This window comes from Pteropus medius, unplaced genomic scaffold (assembly GCF_902729225.1).
Source record: "Pteropus medius unplaced genomic scaffold, Ma_sr-lr_union100, whole genome shotgun sequence".
NCBI classification, from domain to species: Eukaryota; Metazoa; Chordata; class Mammalia; order Chiroptera; family Pteropodidae; genus Pteropus; species Pteropus medius.
The window spans coordinates 542,716-558,783 of record NW_024352783.1 but is presented as its reverse complement, the minus strand read 5'-3'; the positions used below and the strand labels follow the sequence as shown (position 1 = coordinate 558,783).

Here is a 16,068-nt window from a genome sequence, read left to right as displayed (position 1 = left end):
TTAAGCCGGGTCAGGTCTGGTTAGTACTTGGGAGACCACGTATGAATATCGGGTGATGTAGGTGTTATAAATAAATGAATGAATGAATAAATAAATAAATAAATAAGAGAAAATAAAAATATAAAAAAACAAATAATAAATAAATAAAAACTAAATAAATAAATAAGAGAAAATAAAAATATGAAAAAACATTAATCTTGAAATCAAAGAATACAAATAAAAATAATAAAGATATATCATTTATTGCTTAGCATTTTGTTTGTTTCTGCCTATCATTTAAAAGAAAAATCCTTGCTAAACTGGTAACACCTAAACTGATAAGGCCTAGAAAGGGTTTGTTGCTAGTTTAAGGGCAAAAAGTGCAATTTGTTTGGAAACAGCTTAGCATTGTGCATTAAAAGCATTAGAAACGTTCCTTACTCTTTGATTCACTAATTCTATGTAGAGGAATACATTTTAAGGAAATACTAAGTACTTCAAAATGTGTTAGTTTTACTTATAAGATTCATTGCAGTAGTATTATGAGAGCAAAAATTAGAAATGGCAAAACGTCCAAGAGTCATGATTGAACTATGGTACATACATCTAATCAAGCACTATATGGTCATTAAAAATGTTGCTTCCAAAAAGCATATAATGACATGAAGAATAATAAAAATTTTGTGTAAAAAATTTTACTAAAAATTATAATATATGGTATAGGTAGGGTTTTTTAAAAAAAAACTCATAAACTTATACACAGAAAGAAAAGACATGTACCAAAGTATTAATATTGAATGTGTTTAGGCAGTAACGCTATGATTTTTATTTTCCCTTTTTTTTGTTTTACTTTTCTGTCTCTTCCAATGATTCCTTTAATGAGAAGTTATTACATTTCTCTAAGTTTTAAAAAAATTTTGAGTTTATCACTCTATTCTTCTAACCTCAGTAACTATGGGTAGTGCTAGGGTCTAATTCAACTTGGAAATAAATATGTAGGGGTCATTTAGTACCAAATTCTACAAGTGCTTGAAGTGGCTTCTGTAAATTCTTCAGCCAAAAGAGAGAACTAAAAGAAAGGAAGGAAGAGAATGTCTTAGAAATTAGTATCCAATTAGGACAATATCTACCCAGCTTGTTGAACTTGTTCAGATATTCACCCATACAATTGATTAAACTTCTCAAAGTTTTACCCAAGGCAGGGAGACAGGGAAGGGACAGTTAAGAGACCTTAACTGTTCCTCACTTAAAACTCTCTTCTTCTGGACAGGTGGGGGACATGGATAACTTTGTCCCTTTATTCAGTAAACTGGATTTGTGGTGAACAGGTTGCCAGTAACATAAATAAAAGGAAGTCACAGATTGAAGAGAATTCTTCATATATCATTCTATAATGATCCTTTGATTCACTAGTTTTTGGGGAAGAATATTTGTCCCAAGGAAAACCCAAACTTACCACATCCACCTCAGGCTTCTGTAATTCTTTCTGTACTGCAGGTTCCTCCAATACTGGCTCTAGGAAGAATAAAAATTTTTAATTGAAGGCATTCCTTTAAAAAGTTAAACCATATGATCCAGCAATTTCACTTCTAGGTATATACTCAAGAGAATTAGAAACATAGACTCAAACAGACAATCATATGCCAATGCAGCATTATTCACAATAACCAAAGGTAGAAACAAGCCACATACCCATCAACAGAGAAAAGGATAAAACAAATTGCAGTAGAATATTACCCAGGCATAAAAAAGAATGAAGGTCTGCTACAATGCTACACCATGTACAAACCTTAAAAACACTATGCTAATGGGTCCCACCTCTTCCTCTTAGTCCCATATTGAATTCAAGTTGGAAGAAGAAAGTTTGGTCTCAAAATGGAGATTAAAACCGCTGCCTGGTCGCCCTTAGTCGCACTCCAACCATCACCACCGCCACCAGGGGGAGGAGGGCCATGATCCAAAGGAACCAGAGCAGTGGAGAAAACTGTTTCCCAGTGGTCTGAGCTTTGAAACTATAAGTGATAGTTTAAGAGAACATTGTAAAAAAATGGGGCACACTCACAGATAGTGTGGTGATGAGAGACCCCCAAACAAAATGTTCCAGGAACTGTGGTTTTGTAACTTATTCTTGTGTAGAAAAGGTGGTTGCAGTAATGTGTGCTCGACCATACACAAGATGATGGGTGTGTAGGGGAACCAAAGAGAGCGGTTTCTAGAGAGGATTTGGTAAAGCCTGGAGCCCATCTAACAGTGAAGAAAATTTTCGTTGGTGGTATTAAAGAAGATAAAGAAGAATATAATTCGAGAGACTACTTTGAAATGTATGGCAAAAATGAAACTAGAAAAGTTATGGAAGATAGGCAGGGTGGGGAAAGAAAGATTTGCTTTTGTAAATTTTGATGATCATAATACAATTGATAAAATTGTTTTTCAGAAATACCAAACTATTAATGGGCATAACTGTTAAGTGAAAAAAGCCCTTTCTAAACAGGAAATGCAGTCTTTTGGATCGCAAAGAGGTCGTGGTGGTGGACCTGGCAACTTTATGGGTTGCAGAGGAAACTGTAGAGGTGGTGGAGGTAACTTTGGCCATGGTGAAAACTTTGGTGAAAGAGGAATCTATGGTGGTGAAGATAGTTTGGAGGAGGTGATGGTGGATATAATGGACTTGGAGGTGATGGTGGCAACTATGGCAGTGGTCTTGGTCATAGTAGTAGAGAAAGCTATGGTAGTGGTGGCGGTGGTGGACCAGGAGGATATGAAAACCAAGGTGTTGGATATGGTGGTGGTGGTGGAGGATATGATCATTACAATGAAGGGGGAAATTTTGGCAGTAACTATGGTGGTGGTGGGAACTATAATGATTTTGGAAATTACAATGGACAATAGCAATCAAATTATGGACCCATGAAGGGGAACAGTTTTGGTAGAAGCTTGGGCAGTCCCTATGGTGGTGGTTATGAATCTGGTGGTGGAAATGGTAGATATAGTAGCAGAAGATTCTAAAAACTCAGGAGAAAAGGGCAATAGTTATTAGCAGGAGAGAGAGCAGGGAGTTGTTAGGAAAGCTGCTTTGTTCCAGTGCATTAGAGGAACTGTAAAAATCTGTCAGAGGAGGAACAATGATCCATAGTCAGGAAAGTTATTGCAGCTTAAACAGGAAACCTTCTTGTTGAGGACTGTAATAGTCACAGTTTGCAAAAAGTGCAGCAATTGATTAATGAAATGTAGTGTCAGTTAGAGATATATTCCTGAGGTATTTTATCTGTTGTAGCTTTGTCTTTTCCTTTTTCTTTTCATTACATCAGGTATATTGCCCTGTAAATTGTGGTAGTGGTACCAGGATAAAAAAAATTAAGGAATTAAACTTTAAAAAAAAACAAAAAAAAAACACTATGCTAAGTGAAAGAAGCCAGTCACAAAAGGCCCACGTATGGTATGATTCCATTTACATGAAATGTCTAGAATAGGCAAATCCATAGAGACAGAAAGTAATTAGTGGTTACCAGGATCGGGATGGAGGGGAGGACTGGGGAGTGACTACTAAAAGGCAAAGCTCTAATAAAACTTAGAAGTAAAGATATAGGGCTCATCTAGTGCCAGTTTCTCAAGGTACTTCAAGTGGCTCATTGGAGGTAGGATGAAAACGCTTTAGCGGTAATGGTGGCACAGCTTTGTGAAGATAACAAAAATCACTGAATTGTATACTTTTAAATGGTGAATTTTATAGTAAGTGAATTATATCTCAATTTTCTTTTAAAAAGCTGACTGGGGCCGGAGGGAGGCAGGAAAATGAAACCTCAATACTAAAGTTATTCTAGGCATTCAGCTTCTGGCCTTCCATTCTTCCCCCAATCCTCTTCCCACATGAAGAAGCCAGGGACCACAGATACTGGTCCCTCTTCAAACAGCTAGGCTGCTGGATACTCATTTCTGTCATATCCACTGGAACCTCCTTAAAACCCAGAGGGTGTTGCTTTCGTGATCTCTCCTGACTCAAGTATACCTCCTGATCTGTCACTCACACAGGAGACTGGGGTAAAATTGTTGGGTTTCCCATTTCCCATGAGCTGAAAGGAGGAAGGAAAAATGAGATGGAACCAAAAGACTTTGGAGAACAGGATACTCTAACTTCCAGGAAAAACAAAACAAAACAAAACAAAACAACTAAGAGGGGAGTAAGGCATAGAGGCTAAGAAAGGAAATCATGAAAAAGGTGGAGTAGATGATTCCAGGAGCTTTGTGATGAGTGGGACAGGTAACCAAGAAATCCAACGCCCTTTGAGAAAGCTGAGGGCGTTCAAGGTTTCAGACAGGGGAAGGGAGACTGAGACAATCTCAAGAGTAAACTGGTTTTTGTCTTCTATAATATAATTTATATAAAGTCTAAATCATGCAATACAATACTAGTATATGATATTCTTGAATACATGAAGTAAAAATTAAAAGAACAAAGTTGAGAGTGAAAAAACATCAACTTAGGATAACAGTGACCTCTGGAGAAGGAAAGGAGGGTTTGGGGGAGGTAGGCTGGGAAACAAAAGGGGATTTCCTTGTTGCTATCATAATTTATTCTTACACTGGGTGATGGGTACATGGGTACATGGGTACATGGGTGTTCATTATATTATTCTCTATACTTTTTTTCATTTGCCTGAAATACGGGTCTACAATTCCTTATCCAAAACCCTTGAGGTCAAGTATGTTTCAAAATTTTAAATTGTAATATAGCATGGTATATAATACCCCCCAACCCACAGCGGGCTCTAGAATAGCACTCCACAAACTTATATCAGCAGTACCTCTGCAGTAAAACGTGAAATTTTATTCTAAATGGCTTAAATAGACTATAAATACCTTCAAGTTAGTTTAAGTTATGTCTTACCACCAAAAAAGTTTGGATGCCAAACTTTGGGAAGAACTTTTAGTTCTCAGTGCATTTTAAAATTAGAGATATGAGATTGTGAACCTGTACTTCTTCTTGTTCCTTTCTTAATGAGCACTGAGGAGCATTCAGGGAAACAAAGGATGTCACTATAGACCTCAAAAGGGTGTTTTGTCTACAGCCATGCCACCCTGAGCACACCTGATCTTGTCTGATCTCGGAAGCTAAGCAGGGTCAGGCCTGGTTAGTACTTGGATGGGAGACCACCTAGCAATACTAGGTGCTGGCTTTTAAAAAAAAACTACTTGGACATATCAAAAGGGTGTTTGCCCTTTAACCCACCATTCTTCACCAAGAATTGTTTTCAGCCCTGTCTTAGTCCATCCAGCTGCTCTAACAAAATACTACAGACTGGGTGGCTTATAAACAGAAATTTATTTCTCACAGTTCTAGAGGCTGGAAGTTCAAGATCGGGGTGCCAGCATAAGACCTCTTCCTGGTCACAGTCTTCACCTTATGTCCTCACACAGTGGAAGGGATCACTCTGGAGCCACTTTTATAAGGCACTAATATCATTCATGACATTTCTACCCAAGTGATTTAAGCACTTTCCAAAGGTCCTACCTATTAATACCATCACATTGGGCATTAGGATTTCAAAATAAGAGTTTGGGTCTATGGCCATGCCACCTTGAATGTGCCCGAACCTGTATGATCTCAGAAGCTAAGCAGGGTCGGACCTGGATAGTACTTGGATGGCTGACCACCTAGGAATACCAAGTGCTGTAGATGTTAAAAAAAAAATAGGAATTTAGGGTGGACACAAACACTCAGGCCATAGCAGGCTCCTTCTTGTCTCCAGTGGAATAGGCTCAATCCTTGCCCAACTCCAAAGGTTATGGGGATTAATGTTCATTTTGGGGTGCATTAGAGGTCCAAGTCTTCTCTGAATCTCTATGAGGGTTACAGGTCAGCTGAAAAGCTTCACATCAAACAATAAAAAAGCTTAGAGCTAAGGGAGTCAAAGATCCTTGGTATTTGGTGATCAATGCTTTCATTTAGAAGCTCCTCTTTCCATCCTAGAGAATTCTCCAAATTGAACCTCAATGTTTTCCCTCCTCCCTCACCCTACTCCTGGACACCCCATTCTAGGAGCCAGTCCTGTTTTAAACTGCTTTCAAAAGAATTCAGAAGAAAAAAAAAAAGTGTACATTTCTAATGTCTGGATCTTAGGGCAAGATCCTATGTACCCTGGACCTTTCTCCCATGCCCAACCTTAATATCTCAACCTTTAATATGAAAAGGGGATTCTATTTCTCTCCATCTTGACAGGCTGCTAGCAGTGTAAAGAAGCCCCAGGTAAAAAGGAAGGGCTATACTTAGCTCACAGTTATATCTACACCGGCCCATGTTCAAAAAGACAGCCCAATGACAGCAACAGCTACCAAAAACCCTCAAACCCTATTGGCCCCAGTTCATCCACAGGGAAAGAATCCCTCAGATCAAAGCCACAAGAGGCAGCCTCTTTAAACGATTTTTTCCCTCAGTCTAAATGTCAGGCTTCTTTTCCTGTGGCCCTGAACCTGAACCGCCTTGTCTACCAAGGCCCTGCCAAAATTAGGGTGGAGATACAAGAGCCTCAAACAGATGGGAGAAAGCATCAGTCAGGCTTAGGATTCAAAGGGTGGCAAAGCAAGCTGAGTCTCCATGGTGATGGCTTTAATGGGAGAAAAACATTATTTGTTTTGCCACCCAGGGTAAAAATGGGAGAAAAGGAAGGGATCAGACCCTCTCCAGTGGGGTAGTAGTAACCAGGAACACGAAATAAGGAGGAAGAGGCTAAAATAAAGAATTGGCTGATGAGCTCTTGGTGCACTGGGGGAACATTTTAAGACAAAAAGAACAAGTATAAGGCTGGCTAGGAGGAAAACACACAAAAAAGGGACCCAGCAGAAGACCTGAGATTCCACTGAACCCCTGCTTCTTACCCAGGAGCAACAGAATCTGCTCCCGGGCCCCCCGCCCTAAGACCCCCCGGAAATACAAATATTCTCCCTCCAAGCTTCAGGCAGCATGTACCCACCAGGCTCCTCCTTGAGAGGCTCTGGCTCCGGCTCTGGCTCAGGCACCGGCTCACTAGCCGGCAAGGTGGCCTCCAAAGCCTGTGTGGCTAGAGCAGCCTGAGCATTTCGCTTTCGAGAACTCCCCCGTCCACTCCCTTTCTGCTTCTTTTCCGCTTTGCTGGACATCGTGTAGGCAAAACCTGAAGACACAAAAAACTGGGAGTCCACAACCAGATCCATCCCCAACCCAGGCCCTTGATACACGCAGTCCCTTTTGAATTCCTAATATAGTCTACAGCCATGCCACCCTGAACACGCCTGATCTTGTCTGATCTTGGAAGCTAAGCAGGGTTGGGCCTGGTTAGTACTTGGATGGGAGACCACCTAGGAAGACCAGGTGCTGTAGGCTTTAAAAAAAAAAAAAGAGTAAGTGAATTCTCAAATATGACTGACACCCTAATATCATAATATATCCCTGCTCCATTAACCACCTTGCAATCTTCACTTCTTTTCCTGAGATATCCCACTTTCTTCAGAGCATTGGGTTAAAAATCAAAGTCATGCCTCAAAGCATCAGGAATAAATGGACGTTAAAGATGGTGGCTCAACAGATACCCCACTAATGAGGGTTTAGGAAGCCCTGTCTCTCTGCGCAGAGGTATGAGAACATAAGATAATCAGGAAAACATCTACCACACTGAGGTGTGGTTGCTTCCCTCAACCACTCTACCCCTCAAGGCCATGAGTGAGTGAGAGAAGGTGCAGGAAAAGGAAGACTCACCAGGTTCCCCACCCTTTGTCACTGCGTCAAGTCAATGAAGCAAATCAAGATGATTTTCCTACTACCTCCTTTCTTTCCAAGTTACCTCTGGAAGGGAGGAAATGAGAAATGCTCCTTCTGCCCACACTACAATCTGCAACCTCTTTAAACAAAGAAAACCCATATTTGCAACATGTATGGTTAGCTTTTAATTCTTGAGTGAAAACTCTGCTTTGTGTGTACTGAGGTCTCAGCATAGTGCCTGAGAAACTCTGTGCTGACTGATAATGAAAACCAAAATTATTTGACACCAAATGCCCTGAGAACAGATTAGAAGAAGGACCAAAATCACCCAACAATGAATTTCGAATTGTGTCTAGGGGAGGAGGAAATGAGCGAATAAGGAAGGCCACAGTAGTGCCTCTCTTCAGAAAACAGGATAGCCAAAAGCAGGAGCATCTCTGGCAGGCGGTCAGGATCCCGAGGGCAGTGTCTGATTCATTGGGCATTCTTTCACCATTCAGCTATATCCTGACAGCCACCTGTGGTTTTCCTTACTCATCCCCACAGGCTGCCACAGGCATTGATTATAGGTTATGAGTTTCAAACTTGAAGGATTTGTACTTTGCTCCAAGGAGAAACGTTCTATTAGGCCAGCACATCAATAAAACCAACTACAGCAGCTCAGCTTCCTCCACTGGTCTCCAGAGAAGCGTCAGGCTGTGCTTCCCTGCCTCCAGCTGGAGCCTCAGGAGCATTCAGCTTGCAAGGTTGGGAGCCTCCTCCTCATGGGGCTCACCCCATGATCCCACATGGCAGACCCCAGGAGGAGCTATTCTATTAGCCTGGGACTCAGTCTATTACTCGGAATTACATTAAATACCGTAGGGGACCGGCCCTCTCCTCAAACTGGCTACCAGTGGGCAAATTTCCCCCCCAAAAGTAGCTATTTCACACAACGGTCACAACTGTCCCCGCTTCTTCATCTCGATCTCAAGTGCCCCTTCTCCCCTCCACCCACAACTGACTCTTCCTTCCCCCACAATTGTTTTTCCTCCCCAACGTTTTTGCTCTCTTCTCCCCACAACTGCCCCTTCCTTCCCCGCCCCACAACTGTCCCTGTTAACTCCTCACCACTGGCCCTTCTCCCCGCAGCTTCCCGCTTCTCCCCAGCATTCCTTGTCTCTTCCCCTCTGCCCCCGACACACACCTCACGACGCCGACCTTCTCCCTAAGCCGACTGGTGGGCCACTTCAACTAAGAAGTTGCCCCGCTTGGCCCTCTCGGGCCCGCGCTTGCACGCGTAGCCACGACAACCCCGGGCAGGGAGGGGATGAACCGCAGGAGCCCGAGCCTGCGGAGCCGTCCTCCTTGGCGCAGGCGCAGTGAAGCCCTGCTCAGCCACCCAACTTGTCCTGCCTTCCCCCGCCGGGACCCATGGCAAGAGGGCTGGGGGCAAGGAAAGCCACTAAATCTGGCAGTCTGGAGGATGCGAGAAGACTGGGATGAAAACGAGGCTCAAAAGGCTGGGGCTAGAAACAACGAGCGCTACCTTCCTGCAGGACACTGAAAAGGCAGGGAAACCCAATGGCCGGATCCCGCCTCTGGGTCTGAGGGCTCCATCCCGAACGAGTCCAGCAGATGGCGCCCGGGGTCCCGCCTGCGAGGCTCATTGGCGCTATAGAAGGCGCTCCAGGATTTAGAGGCAGCCGTGGCTGCAGCTGGGTCCAGGGGAAAAAGCGGGGCTGGAGCACCCCTGCCCTCCCGCTTGTTCCCCCTTCTTAGTTCGGACTGGGGTCTAGGATCGCCCGGGAGAGCGGGGCGGGGGAAGGAGGGAAGAACGAAACTGGAATTTTTGGAATCTGAGGATTGGCTTTAGAAAGCGTCGCTCATTTTGGGGGGAACGGAAGGCGGGGACTCCCTGGGGAAGGTGACCAGGCCAGGGAGGGGCTCGGCTCTCCATAAGAACAAAGGCTGAGTCCTGGGTAAGCGAGAGGTGAGGGGTGTGATTGGAGGGGCAGACCTCAACAGCTGCTAGGGGGCGCTGCGGGGCGGGGCCGCAGGAAGCCGCGCCTAGAAGACTCGAGTTGTACCTGTGTCAGGAGAAGTTTCAGAGAGGCCTGGGAGATTCAGGGACGAAGCTGGTCTAGGGGGATGGGAAGGCACCCTCCCTGCTTCCATCAATAGTGCCTAATTAAGACAAAGCCAGCAGAGAGCCCGCTGATTGCATTTCCATGAGGAACTAAATTGATGACATTTTCTTTGCTGGATGAGGAGAGAAGCTGGCACCTCAGTTCTCCCTTTTCTTGCTGGGTGTTTACACCTGACAGCTCTCATTATGCCAGTCTGGCACTGCCAGGACTGGCAGTCTCTGGTACTCTTGAAGGACCAGTGGATTAACCCACACCCAGACCCAACCCTGATCTCACCATCCCACCTATTCTATCTTTATTTCTAGAATTGACAGCCCCCGCCCTTGGCACCCCACCACCACCACCATTATCTTTAAGGTGGGTTTCTGGGCTCTGATCTGTGGCCACCTGCCCAGCTCAAACTCCTGTCGCTGAGGGCAAGGATTGAAGGAGAGGGTTCCTGCCACATCCCAAAAACAGCTGCACAGCAAGCAGGGTTAAGTGGGTGATCCTCTAATCAGATAGGCAGTGGGTGGCAAAGAGAAGCGACATGATTGGTCAGATCCCACAGGGAAAAGTCTCCAAGGAGTAAAGATCTGAGGGGAGTCCTGGGGTGGGGAGCCTTATAGACAGGGCTCATGGCTCCCTCAGGATAAACTGTTATGTAGACTCCATTTCTTTTCTGACTCCCACCCCCCACCAACCTTGGCTGTGCCTAGGGATCCCAGCCCCCTACATTATGCTAAATAGGTAATCAAACATCTCGCTTTGCTAATTACTGCTCAATCCGATTAAACGCTGCCAAAGCTCATCAACAGAGGTGTAAAGTAGGGGGAAGAGGATGAAGGGGGGCCAACCACAGCTGTGGTGGGGGTCTCCTCCCCAGGGGCTCTAGGGGACAGCTGAAAATAAAGTATAGGGGGCAAGACTCTACCTCCCAAAAGAAAGGGGCAGAAAAGTTGTACCCGTAGTCCTACTGTATCGTCTCAGTCTCAGGCTTTTCTCTCCTCCCAGAACCTCATTACCCTCAGAACCCAGGCATTGGGCCATTCCCACAACTCCCCCTACACACACCCCTGTCCCAGCTTTAATAAGTTCTGTTCTCTCACTGTCAATATTTGATTTCTCAGAGCCATCTCCACGGAGAGAAGGGGGCTCTTCCCTTGCTTCCCCCCTACCTTGAGCCCTCTTTTGCCCACCGCAGTCTCTTTGTGCCCCCAACCTTCTCTGAACTAGCTGACTTAATGAAATGATATTAAAGTCTTAAGCAACTCCAAAAGAATGGTTGTTATGGTGAAGGGAGTGGGCAGGACGCCTGGGTCCCTGAGGGGAGCAAGGGCTGAGGAGGGGGAAAGCGAGCCCAAGGATAAGGTCTGGAGGCCCCAGTCCCCAATGGGGAGCAACAGATTTGGGGTGAACTGGGGGCCAGACCTCCGGATCTTGGTGGGAAGTGGAGAGTGAGGGCTGGGGGCTAGGAGAAGGTGGGAAGAGTGGACATTCAGGGGGTCGAGGTCTCACCCTGCTGTCTAGAGCATCAGTCAGGGATGGAGAGGCCAGCTGGGGGGACCGGGTCTCTGTGCCAATAGCTTCCCTGCAGACTGTGCCCTGGGCTGGTCCCGTGAGAACCAGAGTAGATTCTTCTTCATCCCTGACTCATTCCTCTTCCCCACAATCTCCCCCCTGCAGACCCCCCACAAGTGATTTGTAGCTGATGCCCTCACGATGGTAAAGGCCATGACATGAAGAGCTTCCAGGAGAGGAGAGAACACAGACCAAGAGTTGGAAAGCCAAGCACCACTCCCACCTTCCCCCACCCATCCCCATCTCACTCCCCTGGGGACCCTGGCCCAGCCCCAGTCCCCTTGGGGTGATGAGAATGTAAGGACATTTGGCTGGGGCTGATTGATGAGGGAGGAGGCAGCTACTGGCCACTGAGGCTGTTGTTTGCTGAGCACACAGATTCCTCCTCACTCACCAGCTGCCGCCCCCTGAGGCTGCTCAATCTCCTCACCACCACTACCAGTCACTGAAGTCGAAGGGAGCTATTGCCAGAGTTTCTGATGGGAACTGAAGAAGAAGAACCAGGACACCAAATGTTTCAACTGCCTGTGGGAATCAGGGTACCTGGGACCTGATCCCCACAAAACTCCCTTCAGGACTCCACCTTCTCCACTACCTTTCAAACTTCTCTCCTGCTGCCCAGTTTTCACTCCCATTTATGCTGCATCCTTTTTCCTACCCCCACCCAACTCTCTGAGTCCATCCCAGCTAGCCCCTTGCCTTCAAACCACCCTGTGACATTTCTTCCAGCCTGACGACAGATCTCGAAACTTTCCATGGGGAGGGAGTGCCCATGTTGGTGATTCCCCAGGTAGCCCCTTAGGAAGCTCACTTTTCATTCTCATTGTAATTCCAGTTGTGATGTCAACCATTCCCCATCAGAAATTCCCACTACAAACTTTTGCTCTATTCCCCTCTCCTTAAAATCCCTAACATAAACCACATACACAAACACAGACACTTTAACTTCATTTATCTCCTGTTTCTGTTTGCAAGGTATGGCAAAGTTTGACCTTCTGTCTACAGCACAGCCCCAAAATTTTCACTTCTGTGGTACCTAGCCCTCTTAGTTCCTTTGTTTCTGCTCTGTTTGCCTGCTCTAGACTCTGTACCAGCAGCTGTACCACAGCCCCCAAGAAGTTCAGTGCACCATCCTTGCCCTCCAAGAGCTTAAAATTTAGTCGAGGAAAACACAACTCACATACGCACAAGAACTAAAGGGAGAAAAAATAGAAGACTGAGTTAGATCGACTTCTTAAGTTTAGATTCTAGACCGTAAGTGACTTGGTCCCCTATAGGTGGAGGCTGGAGAAGGACGGGACACATCTAGAATGTATGTGAGGTTATGATGTCCTCACTATTCCCAAACATGCCAAGATTTCACCTCTCTGCTTTGCACTTCTGTTCCCATTGTTGAGTATGCCCTTTCTCGGACTGCATGCCTTATTCCGCATTATTCAAGGTTCTTATCAAATGTCAGTTCTTCAAAGGGACCTTCCTGACCTAATCTAAAGCATCTCCTCGTTACTCTCCATCCTCTTCATCCTGATACTGTTTCGTTCATACCACTTATCACTACCAGAAATGTTTTGTTGTTCCCCACAAAAATGTGGACCTCACAAAAGCAGGGACTTTGACTTATTCACTATATACTCCCAGTGTCTGAAACAGTCCCTGGAACAAAGTAGACACTTAATATGTTGTTGAGTAAATGAATGAATGAATGAATGAATGAATGTCTTCCTGCCTATTTGCTTTGTTGTAGTTGTTACTTTAGGAGAGTGTGTATTTGTGCTCGGAAAGCAAATAGTATGGCATATGTTGTTCTGTGTGGAAGCCACCAGCGCTTTCAAATAACTCAAAAGGTATACAAGTCACTACACATGTGGGAGGCTGTAAGTCTTATGTTATTAATGTTGGGGGTGGGAGGGAGTCTATAGATGCCAATGCTCCAAGGGGGTGTGTCCCAGGGTGATATGCAGAATGTGTTGTTCCTCTCCCCAGCTGTGCATCTGTTCCCAGGTGTCTTCCTGTCTCTCAGCATGTTCTGATGGTGCTTTGGTGAGGTGTTTGTCACGGAGACTGTTTATCTCTTCTCTCTCCTCATGTCTCTCCACCTGTGCCTCTAGATGTATGTGTAGGGGGTGTCTCCTTCGGCTCCCTTGCCCCTCTTACATACAGCCCTGCCCCAGTCTTGGACCCCTCCCTTTCTCACTGGGCCCTGTTGCTGAGCTCTGGGTTGCCATAGTGACGGTTGCCAAGTCCCTGAGGCTGATAGCCAGCGATGGGGCTGTCGGCTTCATCCACGCGGGAGGCTGAGGGGGGCTTCCCATTGTGTGGAGAAAGGGATGTTGCCATGACGACAAACCCCCACTAAGGGGCAAGGGACCAGCCCTTCCACCCCCCTCAAGCTTCCCCACCTCGGGCAGCTCCACTTCGGGTTCAGAATACAGTACATTCCAGACATCTCCAGCACCTGGCCTCTCAGTTTTCAACTTCCCTCCTACAGAACCTGTACCTCTCAAGACCCAGGCATTTTGCTCAGACAGGGAGAAGGGCAAGGGTCCCACTGGACAGAGGAGAAGCAAGAGGACCCCTTGACCTCCAGGCAGATGGGAGACAGCAGGAGGGGACCTAGAATCAGGGGAGGGGCAGACAGGGCAGAGGTTGCGACCCCTGCCAACCGGCTTCGACGATGCTCCAATGCTCCGGATGGCTGCTTTTGTGGTTGGAGAATGAATCTGAGTCTAGGGGGCTGGGCACCCAGGCTTTTTAGGGGAGAATAGCCTAAGTTATGGGTATACAGGGAGCCAAGGGACAGGCAGCTTGAGTCTTCCAGGTAGCCACACCCATTCTTCCCATAGCAAAACTCCTTACATCAGAGGTGTCTTGGGCAAAGGTGGTGGGGAACAGACTCTAACACGTGAATGTATTTTTTCTACTTTTGTTTCTAATTGAGATTTGCCTTGTCTCTGGTGCTTTGGTTTAGCAATAGACTCAGGCTTTCCCCACATGTAAACCTATATTCACATACACCCGCCCTGGATGTCCTGGCAACTCCTGCTCCTGCCTGGGTTCCTCTCTCCCTTCCCTGGAGGTGACTGCTTTCCTTAGCCTTCTCACCCAGCCCGTTTCCCCTCCCCAGCACTGCCCATCTCACCCCTCCAACCCAACCCTCTCCCTACCCTTACCCTTTGTTTCCTTCAATCCAACCCTGAGCTTAAAAGCCATTCTAACCACCAGTTCTCTGTCCCAATTCATGTCCAGTCATTCTCCAGCCTTCTTGTAAACTTTTGAAGTTTTTTATTCTTTTTTTGGTTTTTGTTGTTCAAAATTCCCTTTTACAGTAAAACTATTGAGGTGACGGCCATACCCCGTCACCTCCCCCATGGCAACATCGACTTCCTTTTCCCTGGATGGAGCAATCAGAAAAATCAGGAAGGAGCTGGGAACTACACCAGAGAGATGACTTAACCTCTGGCGGACAAAGCAACCATGCTGGCTGGTGACTGAGGTGGCCGACTTGGTGCCCAAGGGCAGCTCTGATCTAATGAAACTGAGCTGGGAGGAAACTGAGGCAATACCCAATTGTGTACTAGAGGGCAGGAAGAGGTATAAGCTGGTCACTATGGAAACAGTGTCAGTTGCTAAGTCCCACTATCAGCTAGACCAGTCAGTAGGCCACCATTTTGGTCACTAAGAAGGGAGCTGTGTTGAATCTGAAGAGTAGAAAATGGAGGATGTGATGAACAAGACGGCCATCTGGGTTACTGGGGGACAACACATAAATTCTTGGGATAGTTCTGTTGAGTAACAGAGATTATATTAGGGTACGGAAATGGAAGTAGAACAAGACAAATTGGGCCTGCCACAGGAGATGGTAGTCATCTTAAGCTGTCTTAAAAGCAGCACAGAGAACAAGGGAAGGGGGATTCTGGGAAGTGCCACTGAATACTAGGAAAATCCTCCTCAGTCCACCCTATCTTCTTACAGTCAGTAAAATCCAGCTTCCTCCTGAAGCAGGAAGCTCTTCCTGCATCCCCTTCTCCACAGAGTAAGAACCATCCATCTCCCATGCCCCCCACCCCCACTCCCCAGACTAAGCCACTTCGATTTCCAGCCAGACCACTTCCTATTTCAGAAGTGCTACTTCCTGTCCTGGATGAAGGCACTTCCAGTTCCTGCTGCTCTGCTTCTGCCACTTCCCAGGCCACTTCTGTCCAGGCCTGACCACTTCTTGTCTGGAGCAAGTCACTTCCTGTTCCAAGTGGCCCATTCAGCATCAGACCAAGTCCATATGTGTCCCAACCGGTTCATATCTTGCTATTGGCCACTGTACGAAACAGAACACTTCTTCTCATGGTAGCTGTTGTGACCCAACCACCCCAAATGGCTGGAGTAAGTATGTAGAGGCCTAGGGCAGGGCAGAGAAGAAGGCCCTGCTACCCATGCCCTGAACAGGAGTGGAGTGCCAGAGCCTTCCCCATAAGGCCCCCATTTTTTGGCAGACTGAGTGGTTGGTTGAGAGGTCAGAAGAGAAAGCTCAGGGGAGAAAAGCTTTGATGCCCCTACCCATGATATGGGAGAGGCACAGGATAACAAGCCAAGAGGGTAAAAGGAGATGTAGGGAGGATGATGCTAGAGAAGAACAAATCTAGAGACAGAAGAGAGAGGGGTGGTGTGTGTGTG

The 16,068-nt window shown here is 46.1% G+C and overlaps 1 non-coding gene and 2 pseudogenes across 1 annotated transcript; all 3 read left to right on the top strand.

Moving 5' to 3' along the window:
• The first annotated feature begins 5,037 nt into the window (after positions 1–5,037).
• Positions 5,038–5,156, top strand: LOC120589952 (uncharacterized; annotated as a pseudogene).
• Positions 5,157–5,537: 381 nt separating this feature from the next.
• Positions 5,538–5,656, top strand: LOC120589930 (uncharacterized; annotated as a pseudogene).
• A 1,561-nt stretch (positions 5,657–7,217) lies between these two features.
• Positions 7,218–7,336, top strand: LOC120589932 (5S ribosomal RNA). Its single transcript, XR_005649586.1, has one exon. It is a non-coding gene; the product is annotated as a 5S ribosomal RNA (ribosomal RNA).
• The last annotated feature ends 8,732 nt before the right edge of the window (positions 7,337–16,068 follow it).